The sequence below is a fragment of the Toxorhynchites rutilus genome, chromosome 2 (assembly GCF_029784135.1).
Source record: "Toxorhynchites rutilus septentrionalis strain SRP chromosome 2, ASM2978413v1, whole genome shotgun sequence".
Lineage (NCBI taxonomy): Eukaryota > Metazoa > Arthropoda > Insecta > Diptera > Culicidae > Toxorhynchites > Toxorhynchites rutilus.
Genome location: NC_073745.1, coordinates 329,183,093 through 329,206,981, shown reverse-complemented (window position 1 = coordinate 329,206,981; position 23,889 = coordinate 329,183,093). Strand labels below are relative to the sequence as shown.

The window sequence follows — 23,889 nt, the reverse complement described above, 5'->3', positions numbered from 1 at the left end:
AAACCCACCCACCCACAGAGCGGTTCCCACGCACACAAATCCAACACACACAGGGGGAATGTGTGTGTGTGTGTGTGTATCAAGATTTTTCCTCTAACCTCCGGCCTCAACCACTGGTTATATCCATCGGTTTGTCAGCTGATTCCGATGGCCTCGATTTCCCGGCGTGCCTTCCGCAATCGAGGGGCGGTTCAAACATTGTAAGCAACCCGCGCGCCCGAACGGGATCGATATTTAATGACTCTGTATGCACGGTCCGTTGAATGGAGTTATCCTTGTATTTATTACCACCACCGCCCTCGCCTTGAGGAACTATGAAGACGGAGCAGCGAAAGAAGGAAGGACACCCCCGCGTACTCTCTTCTCTGCACCATCGGCAACCCAAACAGACACATGTCAGCTGAAGATTCGTCGGTTTGCTCGAGGTTCTGCTCGATATTTCCATTTGCGGGATTGATGTTTCACTTTTCCGGTTCGATTTCCCTTCCATTTTTACTAGCGCAAAAGTTGCTGCGAGGAGGGAAGGCGAGGGGGTGAAGGCGGGGCGGTGCCTTCCGAGAGTCTCTGCTGGTTATTCTCGAGAAGGATTACTTATTTTGACTGTTATTGCTACAACCTTCATACTGCCACTATTTCTTCCTCCTCTTCGCTTCTGTGTCCTGGATCCAGTTTTCGCTTTTCGTTTTTTGGCTCGTTGTAAATGGGTTATTTCACGCCTGACATAGGAACAAAATCGACCCGAACATCCCGCTGAGAAACTGAATTCCGAGCTCTGAGGCTCTGCTTAACAGGAATGATAGAGGAGGGATTTTCGATACCGATCAGAGAGGCGGGGTGATGTTTTCCTGCCGAAGCTTTAATCGCTGGGCAAACAGGCTTTTGAATTGGCGCGGAGTGTTCAATAGGGTTTTTGATTTGGTGTTCGATAGAAGAAAGTATGCAATGCGTTCAAGGATCGTTATTGGAATTCACAACGTATTTCATATCCGAAAAAAGGAGAAAAAAAGAGTGTCAGGGAACGATTTCCTCGAATACGGAACGCGACGACGAGTGTTTCTCCCTTGAATTCCCATATGATTTTCAAGCTTCTGGGAAGCTTATGATCTCGTCAAATATTGTTGTGCCGAACAGACACGCTGCAGGGGGGGAAGGGTGTGTACTCCGGCTTACAAAATAAATCGACCAAGAAAAAGTCGTATTCATTCCTCTTAAGAGGTTAATCGCGCAACAGCATGTGATATACCGTCTCGTCGCAAGTTCATACATTTTTCATTATTGTTGCTATCATCCCCTCCGCATCATGCTCGTGGAGCTTCACGACCTAACAAAGAAAAAAACATCATCGAATGCGAAAGGGAATCATCGCTCGCTCCCCACTCCGCCAGCTAAACAAAATCAAATCCATCATATTTTCTTATCTCGCACAGATATTGGTTTTGATTTCATCTCAGCGCGCTGCTTTCGCCTTGGCCCCGAACTCATAGAAAACAAAGTTTCGCTCGGTATTCCCTCTCACCACCTCCCACCGCCTCCCCATGGATTACGACCCACGCGAAACTCGGCACGGAAGAACCCGTTCTGCCGTTGTCAGTAATCCGTGCTTGAAGATGACAGTCGAGCGAAAAAACGCACATTTTTTCACTAAATCTTCCAGCAGCCAGCCGCTGCCTCCTGCTTTCGAAGAAATCCTCCAAGGAACCTGCGGGAAGCGGATTTGGCGGAGGGGAAAATCTGCCGAAAAATGATTAATTCCTGTTGATCACGAGCTGTCCCCTTCCCCTTATGGCTCGTTCCTCCCTTTCCCGTCGACAACTCGTTTGTGATCATCTCATCTCTTTCGAGAGGGTGGGATGCAAGTATGAGCATCATTTCGCAGGACATGAACGGAAGAGCCCGGATCGATGGCGGTGGGACCAGGGGGCCAGGACTCGGTTCAATGCTTTTTCTCCGTCCACTCTCGCTCGTTATCATCTATCTTCAAGACGCCGCCAGTCTTGCGTCGCCGACGACGCGTTCCGGGAGCAGAACGAATCATCATCTTTCGCTTTCGCAGCCGTCGGGAGAGGGATGGTCTGCACCACTCGCCTGCGTGTTTTTTAAACAAATAAACTATTTATTGAAATAATATTATCACAATAAACATCCATTAACTTTGTCTATGTCGACACCGTTCTCCAACCAGCCAGCCAGCAAACGCGGAGAGATGGATGGATTGTTGTGGGTGGTGTCAGGAGGCAACCGGAGGAAATGGGATAATAAACGGATGTGGGTAGGAGCTTTCAGAGGTTTCGCTCACCCGTCAGTTAGTTGTTGGTTGAGCTAACATCGTTTGCATGCTTGCCCCGTCGTCTTTCGTCGCCACACCCCTTTCCAAGGACCAAAAGAGACGACACCGGAATGTGTTGTGCGCGCTGCCTCTGTATCTGCCGATGCACACATCGGGCGCAGGAAACTTCTCCTCGTTTTCATCAATGGAACTAAATGTGGAAACGAAAGTTGTGCCAGCTCTTGGGCCTCAGTTATGAGTGAGTGTGTGTCTATTTTACCGAAAAAGTTCCCCCGTAGAATATTCACTATTTGCTAAATCAAATGAAAGCGCCTATCGTGAATTGGGCGGGTGGTGGAAGAAAGGGAGAGGGGAAGAAGACAAATAATTCACACATATTTGACTTTGAGTGGATGTATGCGCGAAATCCTACCCAGAAGTGGAAGTACTTGAACGTTCGCGCAAATATTTGCAACTTAGGATAATTGCTTTGCAATTTGTTCAATTTGATCGCTAGTGGCTAGTGCGAGAGAGTATGCACTGTGTTAATTGTTTACCTTGTCTCGGAGAAAGACAGCCGAGACTTCATGGGAGTAAAGTTTCTAGTTATAGCTTTGTTTCCGAAGCAACAGTTGTATGGAAGTATCAAAAATTGCGAGAGGTTTGAAAATTGTTGATTGTCACACTATGAAAGCACCTGAAGACTTCCATTTATTACCTAATGTCGAAGAAAACTTCTAATAAAACTTAATAAAACTAATAAAACTACTTGTACAAGCATATATATAGGGTAAATGATCGTGGTTTGTCCTATTTGGGGTGTTTTTACGCAACTAGTAAATGCAAATCGATTTTTCTTTATGAAAATCACACATAATCGATACCCAAGTCTCTAGTTGTTAATATTACCATAAGGTGTTGAAATTATTCAAATTTCTATGTTTTTTAACGATTTTCCTTAAAAAGGAATTATGATCCTGGTTTGACCACCTCTTATCATAGTTTGTCCAATAAATGATCATGGTTTGTCCGATCTTGGAAATCACAATTCTTGAATGAAAACATTCGAATTCTCAAGTAGATGTTGCATTTATCATTGCTTGAGTTTACTGTCATCATATTGATCCATTCATAATTTAGGCTATCTTCAGAATATTGCATTTCCTTGGGCATTTTAAAAGTGTTCACCTCAACACACTCAACATAGAGGAACTTTATTTCTGCTATGCGCGTAGGACACAATAAACAAACTGCAACGCGCAAAGCGGTTGCCATAGAAATCCTGTGGACAACATTAGTGAATTGAACAACTCATGATCAGAATTGAGTTCATCAAAATGCGTTAATTTAATGGTTTATCTATGTAAATCTGATACAAATGGTGTGCAAGCGTGATGTTTAGATTATTTGTAAGTATTATAATCCAGAAAAGGTCTGAATACGTGCCAAAGAAATCATCTGGTGATCGATTAAAAGTTAGCTCGAATGAGGGGCGCATTGACACAAATAGAAGGTATATTTTACCATCCTTTAAACATGTGATTCCGTAAAAATATACTATAAAACTACTGTAAACCATGAAAAATACAATTTTATTTATATGTTTTGAAACATTCAAATACCTTATTTGACACAGGAGCGCTGAATTAGAGCATTCAAAAAAGTGGGCAAACCATGATTATATTTTCGACTGGACAAACCAAAATCATTTACCTTATACAGCCATTCCATGCCAATCCGATAAAATGGTTCTCAGATTTTCGTGAAAAGTGGTAGTTTTGTTCTTTATCGCAAAACATTTGACCCCTATTTTTTATTTTTTTCAGTAGAGTGCCATTTCCTTTTTAGGGTTGTCCGAAAAATAAACTTTTTCCTCTTTTTTCAAAAATTAATTTCGAACCATCGGTTAACTTTGAAAAATCATAACTCAAAAACGAAAGAAAACGCCTCTCTGGTTTAGACATATGACTCAGCTTTCCAGAAAAATATATAAAAATATATAGCGCCTTTGGTCCCGAGACTATGAAAACAATAAAAAAACGAATACAATCAATAATAACGAGAGCAGAATTCGGATTTTCTGCAGGTATGGTATTTTTTCAAAAAAATACCAGGTGATTGACTTTAATTTGATATGCCATCTGAATCGGTCTAGTAGTTCAAAAGTAATGAATTATTGAAAAAAAAATCATTTTTGGAAAAAAGAGGAAATAGTTGATTTTTCGGACAATCCTAAAATAGAAATGGCCACCTTGATGAAAAAATAAATTAAAAATCGGGTAAATCTGTTAATCTCGGCGTGTCTTGCGATTTTAAGACGTTTGGCATCAATTTTTTTTTAAATCTCGATTTCCGGTGATTTTTCGGTTTTCAAAAAACTCAAATTTTAATGTCAGCGACACTAATAAATGAAGTTCGAATGAGATAATATTTTTCATAGGGTATATTATCGTGCAAATCTGCATTTCGTAGCAAGTTCCCGATAAAAAATCGGTATAACTATTTTTATTGACACCCAAAAACATATTTTCGTTTCGTACTTTTTTCGTAATTTTTTCGAGATGGCACTAGAGCTCGACGTTTTATGCAATTTTAAGACATTTGGCCTTAAAAAAAATTGTTTTGCTCCCCCCTTGGGTGATTTTTCAATTATCAAAAAACTCAAACTTTGACCGCTTTGCGCCACTCTGCGTTAAGTCCAATTGAACTGAAATTCGGCACAGGGTGTTTTTTCGAGGGGGTGAAATTTTTTTAATAAGGTAACTTTTTGAAATTTTAGGGTCGTTTTTTCCCATACATTCATTGGCACCCTACTGTATATATATCGGTCATCTGTCTATTTTAATAGAAAGCTCGAAGTGTTTGACCATGATATTGTTTAAAACATTCTGGTCAGTGTTTTCTCACAACACCCTGGATAATTTGACAGTAATTTGAAAATATGTTTTTTATAGATCAACACAAACAAACCATATGAAATAGAAATGTATGAAAATGAAAGTGTTTCAAAATGGGTCAAATCCAGCAAGTAGCTCTCTCTCTCTCTCTCTCTCTCTCTCTCTCTTTCTCTCCACGCTCAATTAAGTAAATATCTGTTTTCATTCAAAATGCTACTTCCGCTTTATGTTCAATCATTTCGTTCTTCATAATAATGCGAAGTTTTCCAATCGTCATTTCGAGGGTGACTTGAAACCAGTGCGGTGAAAATTCAACCTCAATCGAAAGAAATCGACGGAAAATATTAAGAAATACCATTCGTTTTCAGAGGAATCATTGCTCGATCGTTTGAATTTGCAGAACCTCGTCAAATGAGAGGTTCATCATAAAACGGAAGCTGTTCTATGTCATTTGAATGTGATGAATGTATTGAGTCGAATGAAAACAAATAATTCATTTTCACAACCTCGGTTTTCCGCGGTAAAGCATGAATTTGGTTTATACATGTAGCATACGCATGAATCATCCGACTATCATTTATGACTTTGTTGGACTTTTACACCCATATAATTTTGGAACGAATCTTAAACACTATACAACGAAATCAGTTCATCTCCTAGACATGTGCTTACTAACATTATTCTGTTTCAATCGACATAGTGATTAAGGCGGAACAATGACTGTGATTCATGTTGATTATTTCAATCATCATCAAATCTGACGCATAATTGCATCGCAGCGCGCAGCACATTCTTTACGACCATAAGCGAGCGTAATAAACTGACCCACTTTACGACCGTGCGCGTATACTCGATGAAACATAACAAGCGCGCGCCAAACAAACCAAACTTCTATGTTTATGTTTATGTTCATTTCTCTTACTAACTTAGAATAAGGAAACAAAAATGTAAGAATTGATAAAACTTTGTGAATTGAATAAACAAAAAGACAGTCGAGTTCGGAACGTAAACGGAGCATGTTGATATCCCTGATGACAAAACCTTTGGGCGGAATCGATGCCCTTTTGTCCGCCACTCACTGTCATATAGGCAAGGCATACAAAGAGCAGACGATGGGAGAGCATTTTTTAATGAACCCTTACTCGTGCGTTAGCATCACACTCTCACAGTAATGCGAGAAGCGTAAGAATCAAAGAAAAAAAAAATTCACTCTCGTCGGCTGTTTCTATGCTTCTTTTGAAAAAACAAACCAAATCATCATCGGGTTTCAATTGAGTCTCCATTTCCGAGATGTACGAGGGCAGTCCGATAAGTAGAGCAGATGTGTCTAAAACGCGCCGGTCGGGCAATTTGACCCGCCTGATTTTCTCGTAAACCAGCAAGAATATAAATGCAATGGATATAGGCAATTGTGCTAGTCAATGATAGAATCCTATCATGTAAGTTTTACATTTGTAACATGCTTTAAAAAAATAAGAAAAATTATTTTCTTTGGAAGCGATTTTCGATGTAATTTTCTACATCATTTCTATAAGATTTTTGTTGCTTGAAACCGATTCAGAGGCGATAGCTGTGGGTCATATTTATTGAGTCGAGTTTCCAGTGAATATCTCAGATGAAGAAAGTGGTAAGAAAGGATTCATTTCCTTCTCAATTTGACATTTTCCGCATCACCTTACCATCGGACAGTATGGCATACCCTTGATCGGGGCAATTTGCTCGCTTTCGGCCGTAAACATTCTCACGAGAGAAATAGCTTGTATGTGAGGGATGCCAGATGATTTTTTCAAATATCTCTGCATGGCACGAATAAATGTCTTCAAATGTAATCATAATGAACAAAAATGAGCAAACCATCACGATATTTCGAACATGATGTTCGATAAATCACACAAACAATTGTTTTTCCATACTTGGAAATGACCCCAGTATGTTTTCACAAACATTAATTGTCTTCACAAAATTAAATGTCTTCAAAACGAAAACATGTCTTCACATCTGGCATCTATACTATGTGCTCAGGGAATGCAGGAAAACAAGAGCGCGGACTGGAGAATTAATACATGAATACTGGGAGAACACGCTCACCGGAGGAACGGTTTCTTCTCTTCGCTGGTGGGCATGAAGGGAAAAGATTGATGTAATCTCTCATTCTTACAAGCTGTTTGTATGAGCTTTATAGTCTCTGAGAGAAACAACTCATGGGCATACTATACTTCTGCTGGGCCATTTAACACCGTATGATTGGAAATTTAGAATTTGGGTGCCTTGAAAAATAAAATTCGCAGCACTTTTGTTATTCACTTTCTAAAATACAGAACGATTGCAGATAACTGAGGGTTAACTAATCTACGTACTGACGTAGTTGTTACTTTAAATTTTAAGAGCACGGTCAAGATAAATCCATTCTCGCTTAGGGGGTGCGTATTACCCACTTCTCCTATACTTAGCCTACAAAAGAAAACAAAAAAATGGAAAGGGGCGATTTATTTCTGATCCTAGTCTCCTTTCAGCTCCCAGCGATGCTCCGACTTCTTTAATCCATCTGAAAAATACGTTTTCTCGAGATCTGCAAAGTAGGCCTCCGTGGCGGCGATGACCTCCTCATTCGACTCAAATTTCTGCCCGGCGAGTGACTTTTTCAAGTTTGGAAACAAAAAAAAAGTCGCACGGGATCAAATCTGAAGAATACGGTGGAATGAACAGCAGTTCGTAGTGCAATTCGACCAATTTGGCCGTGGTGACGGCGGAATTTCCATTTTTTCCATTTTTCTAAAATCCTGTCAAAACAAAACTACGAGTCCGATTCGTTTGAAATTTTTACGGTAGCCGTTTACGAGAGTGTACTACAGTATAAGTAATCTCTCTTGCGATACTGACCACATCGGGCGATGAGGCTAAGTACTTATCGCTTGAAAAAATTGAATAAAAAAAATTAAAAAATACTATTACCTAGTTTAATTCAATCTAAACTCGAAAAAGCGCCCAAAAATCATGCCTCTACCAAAAATGCCCTCTTAACTCACATCTCAAACCTAACGCTAAAATCTTGCCGTAATTTTTTCTATCATTTTCATATCAATCTCCATCCGAATTCTAGAAGAAATAATTACTTTATTTTGGATATCAAATTCAGATACCAGATTTTCCATTCTGGAGCTCAAAACTCCCATATTCAGGTTGAATGTGCATATTTCAGAGTATTGATTATCGATTCCAGCATTCATATACCTGGTAGAGGTATTTTTTCTTAAAAAAAACTAAAGCTTGATAAAAATATATGTTCTTCAATTTTTTTGTCATTTAAAAAAACTATTGTTTACATTCATAAGACCCTACATGTGAACCGCGGTTAGGGCCAACATTTGGAAGAAATCATTTTCGGAAAATATTCTCTCTTATCAGTATTCAGAAGAAATTGATTTTTATCTATCTTTGGGGAATGACCTGTTAATGAATCATCCGAAATGATGAATTGAATGACTATTCTACAGAGTCAATGTAACATGCTCTAGACTACTGAAGTTCTCTTATTATAAAACGCACTTATTTCGTGGCTAGTTTTTGGAGGCTTCTATCGATTTTGGCTAAAAAATAAACCGATGACCTGCCAGCTAGTGCTTTATTTTTTGGAATACATAATTGCATATTATCAGAGAGAGCACTGTCCGGTAAATTCTAGGAATGTGACAAAAATCTTGAGAGTTTACGAATACTCCTTGAGACGTTTGGCACATAGTGTTTTAACGAAAAAGGGATAGTATTACTAACGCTATACTTGTATTTCGTACGTTTTTTCTTATTATTTTGATCACAGCAAATCTACATTTATAAAAGAAGACGCAGAAATGTAACTAGCAGGTGCTTAACCTTCATGAGCGTGACAAAAACTATGAAGACTCGTATGTTGGGCATTAATAAACAGCAATTCCATAAAAAAAATATGTTGACTTTTGATGTCGATATTATCGAATGAATCCATTATTGAAAATTTATATCATTATTGTATCAGCCAATTTTGGCCAGCGAATATGAGGTGTTGAGATTAAACTGTCAAATGAAATTCTAAATTTCACCTCAAATGTCTACTTATAGACGAAGCCTTAAAACATTTTTTTTTCTTTTTTCTGTAACGCGACAAAAATTGCTTTTCGAAAGCTCCCACTGTTTTGCATAACATATTAAAAATTCAAATAAAGCGTTTTTTCAATTTTGAAAACAATTTGTGTCTTTTCCATCCGTTTACAGTAAATGAAAAGGGAAAACATAGAGCAGCAACTGTACAAATTCAATTTTTGGTTTCATGGTATTGGAGGTGTCGGGACAAAAAAGAGACCCTAGCTTTGTACACAATTTTTCGAATGTTCTAGTAAGCAGCCATAAGATAAACTATACATACATCGTTAATGGAAATCTGATAGTGGAATTATTTCCTACCACCGACAATTAGTTAGATCCCTTGAATTATTTTGATATTTTTATTTTTTTCATACGAGAGCTGAATTGATCGGTATTAAGAACATTCTGTCTAGTCGTGTATTCATCAGCTAACTCCAAAAGGTCACATTCTTACAGCACTAAAATTGAAAAAAAAGTTACCCAAATTTCTGGCCTCCAAGTTTGAGACCAATATTTAATCCAAGTCATATGAAGATATTCCGAAATTCCTGTGATGGATTGTAATTTTGGATACAATTTTTTGCTTTAACAGACTCCGAAATGGGTCAAGCGGTTTCTAAGTAATTAACTTAAAAAAATTATTGTCCGAAAACCTTATGTTTGACATTAGATAATTTGAGTAAAAGCAAAATAATCGCTGATGATTTGACTCGTATAATAAAAACAAATCCTGTAGGCTTATCAAAGTAAATTCTTGTTTGTTTGAATGTAATGAAGCCTAGATACGTTTCGTTCAAACAAGTGGGCACTATAAAGAGACCATATGAGCCTAACAACTCAGCTGCCATCTATGCCAGACTGAAATTTTATCGGGTATTGTGTTATGCTTGATGCTTAAATGGGAATATGCAATTAGACTGAATATTGTCTTTAAGATACCAATGAAAAATACCGCTGGTGTGTAAGAAGTGCCATTCCCAGGTCGATAGTGATTCTCAATCGTTACAGAGAGAATATTTAAGATACGATGTCGCAGATGCACACAGACGCGCACACACACACACACATGCACGGAACTCAGGCAAACAAAAAAAAGGATGTATGCAAAAGAACCTGTGAGAGCAGGACCGACATTGTAAAAGGACCGTGTGCAACTGCTGCAAAAAGCGGACCATCGAGTTGAAACGACGTCAAGGCGAACGTGATATTTACATTCGAATGCAATTGTGAAACCATTTTGAATAAATAAATATGGGCTCCGGGACGCACCGACAGCGCACACAAACACACACATACATTTGCTCTGTGGGACTGCCATTCGCCACGCTGCTGGGAGCTGCAGATATCCCGGACCACACTCCAGGACCAGGACCAGGACGAAACGTACCAAAGTCAGCCTCCGCTGGCTGCTTCGAGAGGAGGAATTGATGCATATGATGCACGTCTCGTCCGAAACGGGTTGAGAGCATTCAACCTTTTTTTTTGGAGTGTGTGGGTATGCTTCTTACTATTTTCCTGATGGTCGATCGATAGAGCTGTAACATGTCGAAAATGGTGGGGTCTTTCCGCCTCCGCTCGCCCCTGGAGCAGGACGGCAGAGATGTTTGCAAATCAAAATTCAGTGTCCGAGTGTTGCAGCCACTCCGGGGGCCAATCGAGCCAGGGTTCGCATTTTCGGTAGGATGTGTCGTTTGAATACATGAGCAGGCAAACGGGACAGACCCCGTAAATAACATCGGATGGCAGTTGGTTACCAGCTTGGACTTCGAGAGTGATGAAGAGACTCACTCACTCACTCGTCAGGGTCTTGATTGAGAATCAATTGGATGCTGTTTATGGGCGATTTGAATTGTCAGGACTGTGATGATTAAGAGCTGTAAGGCATACTCCGTCAACTTCAAATTCAACAGAGACGAACTGCATAAATATTCACTACGTAGAGACCATCACTCAACACTGAAGAAAAATTTCAAAAATCAACATATCAATGAAAATGAAAGAAGAAAAAAGTGGAGATCGGTTTCGTGTCGCTGTCGGAGTATTGAATATTTTAAATAGTAATCCACTCGATTATTACCCATCATGTCCCGAAGACATTTACCCTCCTGCTCCTCGTTTCCTTCCGCTGTCGAAGAAGGAAATGTACTTACTGTCGTCGTTCGACATTCTTATGCAAGTTCTTCTCGGTGCAGTTGTATAACGAACTTGTACATCGATCGAAAATTTATGATAAAACTCGATACAGAAGTGCACTTAAGCAAACAAATTGATTGACCTTGTTTTGTACCTCTCCACACGCGTCCGGCCGCACACTGACAGTATTATGGAGTATCTTTCAGTTTCTTGATGTTTTTTTTTCTTCTTCCTTTCTTCCTCTTTCCATCCTCGTACAAACACACACACACACACTCACAGGCGGGAAAGCACCAGGGCTTGGAAAAGAATTGGCTGCCGAGCGGATGGGCGGATCGAAAGCCAGGAGTGCACTTACTGCCCCATTCTGGCTGGGTGAATGGGAGCCTTCTATTGAAATAGCGCCCTCTCGCCCGGTGCACTTGTGTTTGTGCCACTTTCCAGCAGCTTTTCCAGCTGCTTTTGCTTTTGGGTGGGTTGTTATCGAGCTCGGAGAAACAAATTTTCTTTTCAAAACTGGCTACTTTCGGGTTCGCCTGCGAGAAGAGGGGCACCCATTCAATTCAGTCCGGCCGCCACTTCCCGGAACGACCGAACAAACGAACGAACGAACGAATCGAACCCGGTGGCCTATTGAAAGTGTGCAGATGCTGATGATGATGTCGTTGGTTACGAGAATCGGAAAGTCCGGACTCGAGACTCACTGTAGTGCACTGTAGTGCTAGGATTTTATTTTTCGAGGGTATGGAACACTAGCCTAATAGGGTGGCCGATTCCGTGGAACTGTGCCGAACCGGAGTATCATCTGTTACTGGTTCCAGTTAAAAAATATTCAAGAATAGCAGATAGCAGATGTCCTAACGTCGATGATAATGTAACAGAATGGAATGTGCATTCGTATTATAAAGAAAACTAGCTGATCCGGCAAACGTTGTTCTGCAATATAAAATATAATACTAGTGTGTCGGTTGTTAAATAAAAAAATAACTAATGTATTGTAAGTGTATTTAGATGTCTTAGCAATCTACAAATAGGTGAATCGTTCATGACTCTTGTGTTCATTCTTGTGTTTGACACACCGAGGAATAGAGCAACAAGTCGATGACCATCGGCAAAAATTAAAAAACAAACAAACCAATTTTTATATTCAATTTCAGATGTGTTTCATTAAAGAATCTGACATGTTTGTTCTCTTGAATGTTAGATGTGAAGTGAAAAATGAATATGTTTTCGTCGTAAAGTAGACAAATTAAATAAAGGAAATCAATATAAATGTCGTTGTTGCAAATATATATCAACCCTTCATCGAACCACAGAACTCAACATTGATATGAGCATTGAATGTTTTGCTCAGCTGAAGCAAGTATGGCACTGCCGAAGATTTTCAATGTCAATGTCTGCGTTGTTAATTTTTATGAATGACTAGATAACCCGGCAAACTTCGTCCCGCCCATTTACTTGATTAATTCTCGAGTAATGCAGAAATTTGTGTTTTATTTGTATGGCAGCCACCCCTAAGAGAGGGGGGAGGGGTATCTAACCACCATAGAAACATTCATTGCACCCTAAAGTTTCCACATGCCACATTTGGTTTCATTTGCTTGATTAATTCTCGAGTAATGCAGAAATTTGTGTTTCATTTGTATGGCAGCCCCCCCTTTGAGTGGGGGAAGGACTGTCTAACCATCATAGAAACATTTATTGCACCCTAAAACTTTCACATGCAAACTTTGGTTTCGTTTTCTTGGTTAATTTCCGAGTAATGCAGAAATTTGTGTTTCATTTGTATGGCAGCCCCCCCTTAGAGAGGGGGGAGGGGTCTCAAAATATCACGAAAACCTTCCCCGGCCCCAAAAACCCCTACATACCAATTTTCATGTCGATCGGTTCAGTAGTTTCCGAGTCTATAAGAATCAGACAGACAGACAGACATCACTCCATTTTTATATATATAGATAGATAGATTTCCGGCATAATCAGTATTTATTCGTTGATATTTTTGACATCCAATTAAAATGGTTTCGAAATGAAAATGTTAACTCAATGTTGTTCAAATACTTAGAAAACATAGTCCTGACCCTAACCTAACTATTTTTCTATAAATCTCATTTTATTTCATTTTAGTCATAATATTTTGAATATAAAATAATTATCAGAGACAATTTCCGTTCAAGATATCTCCCTACCTGCAGAGAATGTGTTATTCTGTTAAAGAGAACGCACAATAGAGCCATATTTCATTTAAAATTTTTGTTTTAAAAGCGTGTTTTTTTCACTCGAAAAATCATAACAATTTACGCTTCACAGAAATGGATGACGTCTATACGCACGAATGACAGAATGCGATATTGCAATCGATTCGGGTGATTTTGACTCGATCGAATTTCAAAATACGAGTGAGTTGATGATCAAAAAACGCATCTGGAATTTATGAGGAAATTACACATTACACACAGATTCCCTCAGTGCGTGTTTGGTCGACTATCCAAATTAAAAATATGCATAAATCCTCGCTTTCAACATTCAGCCGAATACATCCTGCAAGGTGTGGAACTGAATACATGTAACGTTGTAATTAAGTTAATTTTTTGTTTGAATACACGTGCTGTAATATCACGACAATGCATGCGTTTAGGCCTGGCAATAGCCTGCGTCGGTGTTGCTCATGATAGCGTCTCGCAAGTGAGTGTATTTTTCCCCACACCGCTTCTGATTGTCTAGAATCGCAGTCGTTCGCTCTCTTCCTCTATGTCGTTCGCAAGCCATTCTACGTTGAGATGGTGAACATTAGAAACATTAAGAATATTGACACTATTGAAGAAGAAGATGAAGAGCGTCGTTTGAACGGTGGATGTCAACGATGAGCTCCATATTGCTCCATATTGTTTCTTCTTCGAATCACAATTTCTCGCGTCGCTGTGCAGTCGCCTACTCCTGACTTCAACAATGTATTCAACAGCATACGCATTGAATGTATACACGTGTTCTCCAGTCGATGTTTTATTAGAATTGATGACAATAATGTGATTGTCACCTTGCAAACCGAGCATGTATGATATGAAGAATTTCATTATGTTTATTCAAAAAGCCTTCTAGCTCGATGACAATACGCATTGCTTTAGCCGAGTTGAGATTATTAGCGCATGTGAGAATGAATGTTCGATGAAGTGAACTTTGCACCATCTGTCATTTAACAACGAGAAAAAATTCGTAGTTTTTGAAAAACAAACGACGGATCGCTTGCTTGGATATTATTTATACCAAAAAAATGGTAAAATATGGTAATCAGTACCCAAGCGATATCATATATATATATATATATATATATATATATATATATATATATATATATATATATATATATATATATATATATATATATATATATATATATATATTCCTATATATCCGAGTTTTTTGTGTATGTCATGAAAATCGGTTGAACCGTTTCGGAGGAGTTCGACCACGAACATTGTGACACGAGAACACTTGTAATACCAACCTCGAGCCAACCGCGAGTAATCGGTTACATATTACTAACATAGATAATAAGAAAAACTGTTGAAATATTGAACTCCCGGCCCCGTCAGGCTAACGCCATATGAGCCTTGATAAAAATATATATTCTGGAAAAAAAATCGTGATACGAAATTTTTATATATATAGAAATAATATGAAACAACATTCAACACACACAAAACGTCATGAGTAATTTTCACTGTCCATTTTTATTCTCATATTTTAATATTTGAATCCTGTAAATGTACTTTGTCGGTTTTTCGACTAGGTGTATGAAAAAGTTAATAAGGCCAGAAATCGTACATAGGACAAAGCTTGTGGATAGAATTTTTGAAAGTTCGCCAGTGCCAATTGCCAAAAAAGCAGCAATTTAAATAGAAAATGGCTGTTTATTAAATAAAAATCTCTATCAAGTATCAAAAAATGGTTACGTAACAATTCAGATAATTCAGTTGTACACGTTGAAAAACAAAATTTGCCATATCGGTCCTCTAGAATCTGATGAGATAAACATACCAATAGCTGAAAAAACATGGTTTCGAAAAAAATGCATTTAAAAATTCATACCGCTATACTACTTCCTTCGAGGTGATCCCTGTAACTTTTCAACTTTTGACTTAACTTTAGAAAAAAAAATCTATTTTCTCGACATTCCAGAGTAGGTTGAACACACTCCAAGTAGGGTATCGCTAACTTTAAATATCGTCAGGTATTGAAACTTTTATTGAGCAATACTCATGGTGTTCGTCTGAATATAGAGAACCAGTCAGAGGAGGATAATGCACTATATCTACGTCGTGCGACAATTATCACATATTTTCATGACTAAAAATCGTTCACTTGATCAACACCCTATGATTATTTTTTGATTTCTTAAAATGACATTCACTATGAAACGATACCTTTTTGAATCCTCGACCACACACAAAAGTAGTTTGGCACATTAGTCGAACACACGAATCAATGTATCTCAGTTCAGATAGATGATTTCGAATGAGTAAAATCTGAATGAATTCATATGTTTTAATCCATTTTTATTTTGTGAGAAATATTGCTGCCCCTTCCTGTTCACGTGCACTCCCTCAAAACTCTGAATTTTCTTCTACTTCATTGATCGACATTGAGGGACAATCAGCAAAGTTATCGAAAAGGGAACCTTAAGTTACATGAACAAAAATCAAATAAATAAATAATCACTTTCCTCGTTACTATTTCTCTATCGATCTTTCGATGGTCTAGCTGCAGAGAATCTACAAGCTACCCGGATGCTCTCATCTGGTTATATCTCCCATTCCCCGTGATGACTTGTTTTAGAGCGTGAATCTGACCTCGGTATACAAAATACCCCAACTAGAGTAATCCAGGAATGTAAAATTAAGAAGAAGACGAGAGCCCCTACAAGATCCTTGTTTGGCATGCGATTTGTAGTTGTGGACTGAAAAGCGGAACTTTTGTTACTTCTGGGACCATGAACCTGCAAAATTTCACAGGTATAATGAAGAACCTGTTCTGGGGCAAATTGCCACCACTTTAACACGTGGAGCCCCGTGTCGCTCCCTAGGAACTGACATTGAGTTTTTTGTTAGAAAAACGTTGATCACTGGGAATGACAGTTACAAAATAAGGAAAAAAAAGAGAGCATAGGTAGTTTTCAGATGTTTTACGATATGTGACAATGTGACTACTTTTTAATCGAATTTCTGACTGTTTTATTTTTAAACAATAAATATCTGTGTAAGCGGGGACCGACACTGGTATTGTACAAATGCTCTTGATTCAGATCCGAGGCTCAACAGGCTGGCCAGTACTTCGGAACTATGCTCAATTGAGGAACACAAGTCAATTGTTGAGCACATGTGGAAGAAAAAAAAACAACTGTAAGATTTAAAGAGGAAATGTAATTTGCCAGTCGAACATGTGTGAACAGGATGGGAGCAAAAGAAGAAAATTTCGAGCAATAGTTTATGGTAAAAGGGAGGACTAAAACAGTAATCTTACAATACTCATAACACCTACTTATGTGTATCTGTTACATTGAACTAAGGAATGAAACGTATTTTCAAAAATTGTGTAACATTTATCCAGAAGACAAGTACTCGAAAGATATTCACCCGGATTTCATCTACTCGAATGGAACACTTGTGTTGCATTTATCCGAAAGTAATATTCACATTTTTTTTTATGAGAAGATATTTCTATATTCAATTCTGATAAATAAATGAACACATTTGTACTCTCACTGCTAACATATACCTCGCATATTATAAAACAAGAAAACAATGATGATGGGCTTTCAAATCCGATTATAAACATTTCATTCATTTGGATCACGTAGTCCATACACGTGGTAAAAATGCTGTCAATTTCAAGTAGTCGCCATTAACATTTATAGAATTAGACATTAAAATTCGTTAAACATGCATCCTGAAAGACAGAAGTAAAATGAATACTTATTCGACCAAATTAAAGAAAAAAAAAATTAACATAAGTTCGCCATAGAAAAATAAATATTATTATTATATTTTTCTGAATGAGGTATTAATTAAACTAAGGGATGCAACTAGAACTACGACTTCTGTAAACTGGAGTGACCATTTTTTACAATTCAATATCCGACCAATAAAACCATACATTTTATTGCAATCTAGAGAACTTGAAAATAGTTTTGTTGGTTAGAGATATACATTCTCTGGGAATGAATCTATTGAATCATGAACAAATCCAATAGCTTGAAAACAATGAACCGGAGATGAAAGAAGAGCGTAACACAGTGAGATTCTAGAGCAGGAGTTTTCAAATCGTGCTACACGAAGCTATTTATTTTTATGAAATTATTTTATTTACTTTACAAAAATATAAAAAAAAATATTACAATTTTTTGGTCATAGTTAGTTCTAATAATAAATTTAAATCAAATGAACACCACATAAAAGTGAACGTCTTTTCTCAAAGATGGAATAATTTTTAGAAATTATTGAATTTTGCTTTTTACAATTTTTACATTTGAGATTTAGAGCGAAATAAATGAACTCGAAATAACAGCTCATGTTCAAAGAAGAAACATTGCTTTAAAATATTACATTTTCTTTCCTCACAAATTTTCTGGAAATTGCTACATTTTCGGAAAAGAAGTGTTCCAAAACCCGTGTTAATGTATGAATGATCCCTTAGCTTTAACAGCAATACGAAAAGGAATGGAGGAGGTATATCAATTGTACCCGCACTAACATCAATCAACGAACCAGCGAGGGCTTTCGCCTCATTTTTAAATTTCGTCATTACCAACTTCCACTTTACTCCGCATATTTGCTGCTCTCCCATGTTGTATTGAATTAATCTCATTATTATATATCAAAATATTATCAAAAGATTTGACAAAACTCCTTATCTGATTTTCCGGGATTTTCCATTCTCCATTCGGGAAACCTTACATACGGGTCAATGTTACATTCGGACAACTGATATTGTTGCATTTGGGTATCTGTAACGGGTAAACGTCTTTCGAGGTATGGATTTTTACGTGATCAATCCTTATTTAAGTAATTATAGAGTTTAGTGGTGTCGAGTTCATAAAATATTGTAACTAGGAAACGATTAGTATTAGGATAATTATTTATACATGAATTTTCACACAGATTGAAACGTACAATCTATGTTTGCACTATTATTAATGCTATTTTTGATAATTTTTGATTAACTTTTTAATTTTTATGCGTGAGCAGTGATATTAGCGAACCTATCGGAAAGGAAGGTGTCACATTCACATCAAATTCAAAATATTCTAAATTGAAAGAGTTTTATGAAATAACAATTTTTAATCTTCACATATTAATCAACCGGAAGTAGTGATCCTATAACCAATCCTTTTCAAGTTCATTTTTTTATATGTATATTCGATCAATAATGATTATATTATTTCGAAAAGACGATCTTATAATAAACTACTCGTTCACTTTCATGCAGGGTTTAGTTGGGATATATATGTTTTGCCGATAAAACCAAAACGGCACCACTGTACTCTGTGATTCAGAGAACTGAGTATTTATTATAATAATCTGTAGTAAGTATCTTCCGTATCTGCAATAAGGAGCAACCGCGAATACCACTGCACATTAGTCGCACGAAAATCGGCCATTCGTAATGCTCCCACGCGCGATCGAATACTGTGGAGAGAGGAAATATTGTAATTTAAGCTCCGCCCGATGACAAATTGCTCACTAGGCAGAGCGTAAGAACTGATGATTTGCAATTTCTGTTAATCAGTCTTAACCAGTGCTAACCAAAGCCAATGGTGGAAAATGATTCACAGCGATGGTTCTCATCTTCCCTGGTGGAGAGCACTTGTGCACTTCTGTATCACACGCATACTTTGTTGTTGGTTTTTATGCGTTGCCAAATTGTAGATTGTATTTTTTTTTCAACTAGCAGTAATCGCACCTCGGTAAAACATCCTTGGTTACGATATCGCCACTGCGCAAAGCTAATTGTAGATTGTAGCTTTGAATGATTTTACCATAAAGCGGTTTGAATGATTCGTTTACATGTAAAAATGTGTAATAATTATGGTGATTGGACAAGCATATAAACACCTGTGAACGTGGGTGCGTCAACTGGAAAAATAGCGCCACGATAGCTGTAAAAGCTCTAATACCAAGAACAAAAATAACGTTTGAGATGCATGCTTGTGTATAATTTTCGCGAGAGGAAGAACTTATCATGAATCAACTATTTCCAGCTAATTTTTCAAAATCACGGCTCTTGTTAGACTACTAAAATTTTCTTCTAAAGAGTTGTTTATGAAAATCGTTGCGTTCTAAAATGGCATCAAAGCTAGACTGAATAATATAATCAACTCCGTACAATTTTTTTTCAAGAGGATGACGCTAATTGAATGGGCGTTCGCATTTTAAGTATACCGTATATACGAAGTCTGAACAAAATGAATGAGAACAGCGGTGAATCGTCTGTTGTTCGTCCCTCGTTAAACAAATTTCAGCCCATTTACTTAATATGATGAACAATCCTATCCATTTTCCACTAATTCAAACCATATCAACAAACCATATCAATAGTTCAACAAGCATATAGAAATAATGCAAGATCATTTAGCTTTCAAAATAGGTTTCACAAGTATCGTGAGTAATCATGTAAGTCGTGCCTGAGTGATATGCCATAACATAGCTGTTCCGCATACAACGAATCACAACAACAACAACGACCATAAATAGCATGAATCTGTTCTTGGAGCACAGAATCTCAGAATCAGTGACCAATAATGGCACCTCATTATGGATGCTTGTTAAAAAAAACCATTAAACAAGGACGAAGAAACACGGCCAGCTAGGCACTAGCTGTCATACAATTTAACACATACACTCTGTCCAACCTCTATAAGACCACTCTGATTCTATTTCGTTGCGACAAAAACAGTTAAAATTTCAACAAGATACATTCATACATTGTAAATGCTTAGAATAATGTATATTTAACTTCAATTCCGTTCAAAAAACTTGTTTGTTTATTTATTGTCCTTAAATATGATCATTTCAGCTGTCCAGTTTCTATAAGACCACTTCAAAATTCATGCGTATTATCAATAAAAAATTCAAAACGATAAGCTGATTTACATGTCATTAATTGGTAACCTTGCCATCTCGACTAATAACCTTGAAAATTTGTGTTGGAATACTATTTACCAAATTCTGCTGAACGGATTTCTCGTTATTTTTCCATGCTTCCGAAATTGCGACCTTGAGCTCTTCAGTTGTGGTGTACCGTTTTCCTTCAGTGTAGATTCTGCGTACAAGGATCCTCCCTAAGATTTTCAACAGGATTCAAGTCTGGAGAGCGAGCCGGCCAGTCCAAAAAATCAAGTTTTTGGTCCTTAATCAATTACTTAGTTTACTTGTTGGTATGAACAGTCGCATTGTTTTGCATGAATGCATTGTTTTGCATGTTTTGCAAACAATTTAGCACTATTTGATGGGACCGTCCAATCCGAAGAGAAATTTCTCTGAAACCAATATTTTGTTGGTGAAATGCATCGATTTGTCTTTCTTTTCCCCCGTGAGGACTTTTCCCTTCGGCATTTTCCAGATTTAATTGACCAAAACAACTAAAACAACGAAAAATGTAACTGGTCTTATAGAAACGCGACAGTTGAAAATACGTAAACATTTGTTCACGCTCAGCGCTTGCACACACACATATGAAAATCATGCAGTGTATGGCACTCACCAATACCCACACACTAGAATATAAATTGAACCCAGAAATAAAGATTCAAAAATTTTGGATTAATGATCCAAAATTTCGCGAATTCGGGAACTCAACGAAGGTACGATACGCAAAACGCAGTAACGTACAAAGAATGACGGTCATCATCGCTGAATTTTGAAGAAATTCATGTCTGTTTAGAGAACATAACTCGCTCCACGATTCCCATCAAGCTCAAGTAGTTAGAATCTTTAATAAACTCTCGTTGATTTGTCGAGAAAATAATACTTTGTTTACAGAAAGCATTGTCCTTCGCAAACCACTTCTTTCCATGATCGCTCATACAGAATGCAGAATCCAATATTTTAATAATCAATCAATTTTTCTGAATCCACGATCTTCATAAAAAATGTGCTGCTCAGAAAGAGTATGCATGGCAATTGAAAATCGGAAGAGGATTTGTGACGTAAAACTACGTCTTTCATTAAGGGTGCCAAATCAGAAAACAGGTCACGTTTTTATGAAATAAAGTTAACGTTAATAACTATTTTTTTCCGCGAACGGATTCTGTCGATTTACATACCAAACGAATCGGAAATTCCCTAAGATTTGTTTGATATTCTATACATTACAATCCCATAGTCTGTATATGGTTTAAAATAATGGAAATTGGAAGCATTCCCATTTCCTCATACATTTGTTCTGTCCATTCATGTGCTTTCCCAAACATAGCTATCAATAACGAGCAACTTATCGACGAGCAACGAAGGGGAAAAGAAGAAAGAACGAAGGAGGATATTTACCTAGAGTATAAACAGGGGATCTTGCTGAGGCAAACTTCTCATTCTTTGTGTGGATACCAACTGGACAAGGGATCGAGTGCCTTTTTCAAGGCAATGAGGGTGGAAGTGTAGTGCAGGAGTAAAGAAAAGTTTTCCAAGGGCTTTTCTCAAGGCTAGAGACGAATGAAATAAAAACGAATGAATCATCAAACAACTATCGTCAAATGATTCTCCAATAAAAAAACATTTCAGGGCGACCAAACTGGTAGAATGATTATTTCAAAATTTACGTAGCATTATAAAATAGTATCCGGAGTTATAAACAAACAACTTGAATTAAACTACAGCGTAGTTCTACGTCAACAGTACGGTCGTGTCTTGAACACAAGCTCCTATATATTTTTTTTTTGAGTAAGACATTTATTTATATTTCGTCGCTTCACCTTCACCTTCACCTTTCGTGTTGCAAAGTTATATTATCGTGTCTCAGCTCGAATTACGGCTGTTTTTCCTTCAAATAGTCGGCTCAAATATATCAATTGTAATCAACCGCGATCTTCTGTCTATTACGTGTCTACGGATAATGAAAACTCCTTACAATTTGGGATTAAATTGTATTTGAAAATGTATCAGTATATCAATACTGTTCAGATACAAGCACTGATTATTATCAGAATCTTTTGCAAGAGTCAAATTATTAACCGAATTCTTAATCTGACACCGAATGTTGTCCAACTTATTACCATAAAGTCATCGACTGAGGGGACATATGTTGGGGTTTGGATCATCCCTCTGGAATGACCCTTCAGCTGATCAACCTGCCAATCAAAGACCGGTAGTAACAGCTCAGAGCAAGTGCCACTTCAAGCCGTACACTCCTTGGCCCGGTGCCCGAAAGTTCTCGTCAAGTGACACACACACCCCGACGAAGCTCGAGCTGCGGTGGCACGTAACGATAACAATGTTGGTTATTCAATTAGTGGCCGGAGGGATTTTATTTAATTTATATAATAGCACTTATTTTCTTGTTTTTCCCCGCGTCCGTTCGTGCGAAGGGAAAGTTTTTTTCCCCGTGCTCCATGTCCGATTGTTACTTTTTCTCTATCTTTCATCCCTATCACTTCCCAAAAGTCAGCTGGGAAAAATGCAAACTAGGAAGAAAAAGAAACCCAACCGAAGCTGCAGCTGATCTTGAGAATATGATAACGACAACCACTCTTCCTCATTTCGCTTTTTTTTTCGCCAGAGCAAGCACTTTTCCTTGCTCCGTCGGACCCGTCGACGTCGACCGTACTTTTTCCGCAGTTTGATAAATTAAAAGACATTGTAGAGGCGGTAAACCCTCGCCATTTGGCCCTCAACGCCCGCTAAGCAAACCCCACCCACACTTCGCCCATTAGCTCCCATCATCCCGCTTTATCGGGCAAATCCACGAGCGCCTCCACGACGACGTCATCCGCGTCATCTTTTGCCGACCAGCTTCCTTTTTCTCACTCTCCATCTCTCTCTCTCTCTCTCTCTCTCTCTCTCTCTCTCTCCCCAAGCTCAACCGTTTCAACAGTCCTCTGTGCTGGCCGGGGATTTTTCAAGGAGGGATTTTCGAGAGCTTCCCGAATGACGGAAAGGGTAAAAAAGCAAAATATGTATAACAATGGACTTAACAGCAGCGGGGAATAGCGAAATTCCTTTCAGAAACTTTTTCCCCGCACCGAAGCACCCAGTAGAAATGAAAAATATGCTCGAAGCCACAGCAATGGGGGTTGGTCCCCTTAGCACTGCTGCGCGGAAGCGGCAGGAATCATAGCTCAGCATAATTTTCAACACCCGTGTGTCCTCCCCATGGCGTCCCATGTCCCGCGCGGACCCGCCTTTGGGTACCAAAAGTTTGAAACAAGTACGAGTCCCGGTCGGCAGCAGTGCCAATTATCGCGACGGATCGCGGACCGGTCGGGACGGG

At 38.2% G+C, this 23,889-nt stretch overlaps 1 protein-coding gene and 1 pseudogene across 5 annotated transcripts in view; both read right to left on the bottom strand.

The window, feature by feature from the left end:
- LOC129769306 (RNA-binding protein Musashi homolog Rbp6) overlaps window positions 1-23,889 on the bottom strand; it is a 1,713,766-nt gene that overhangs the window by 605,968 nt on the left and 1,083,909 nt on the right. The gene's annotated exons all lie outside the window — the stretch shown is intronic.
- Window positions 19,296-19,416, bottom strand: LOC129772115 (U4 spliceosomal RNA; annotated as a pseudogene).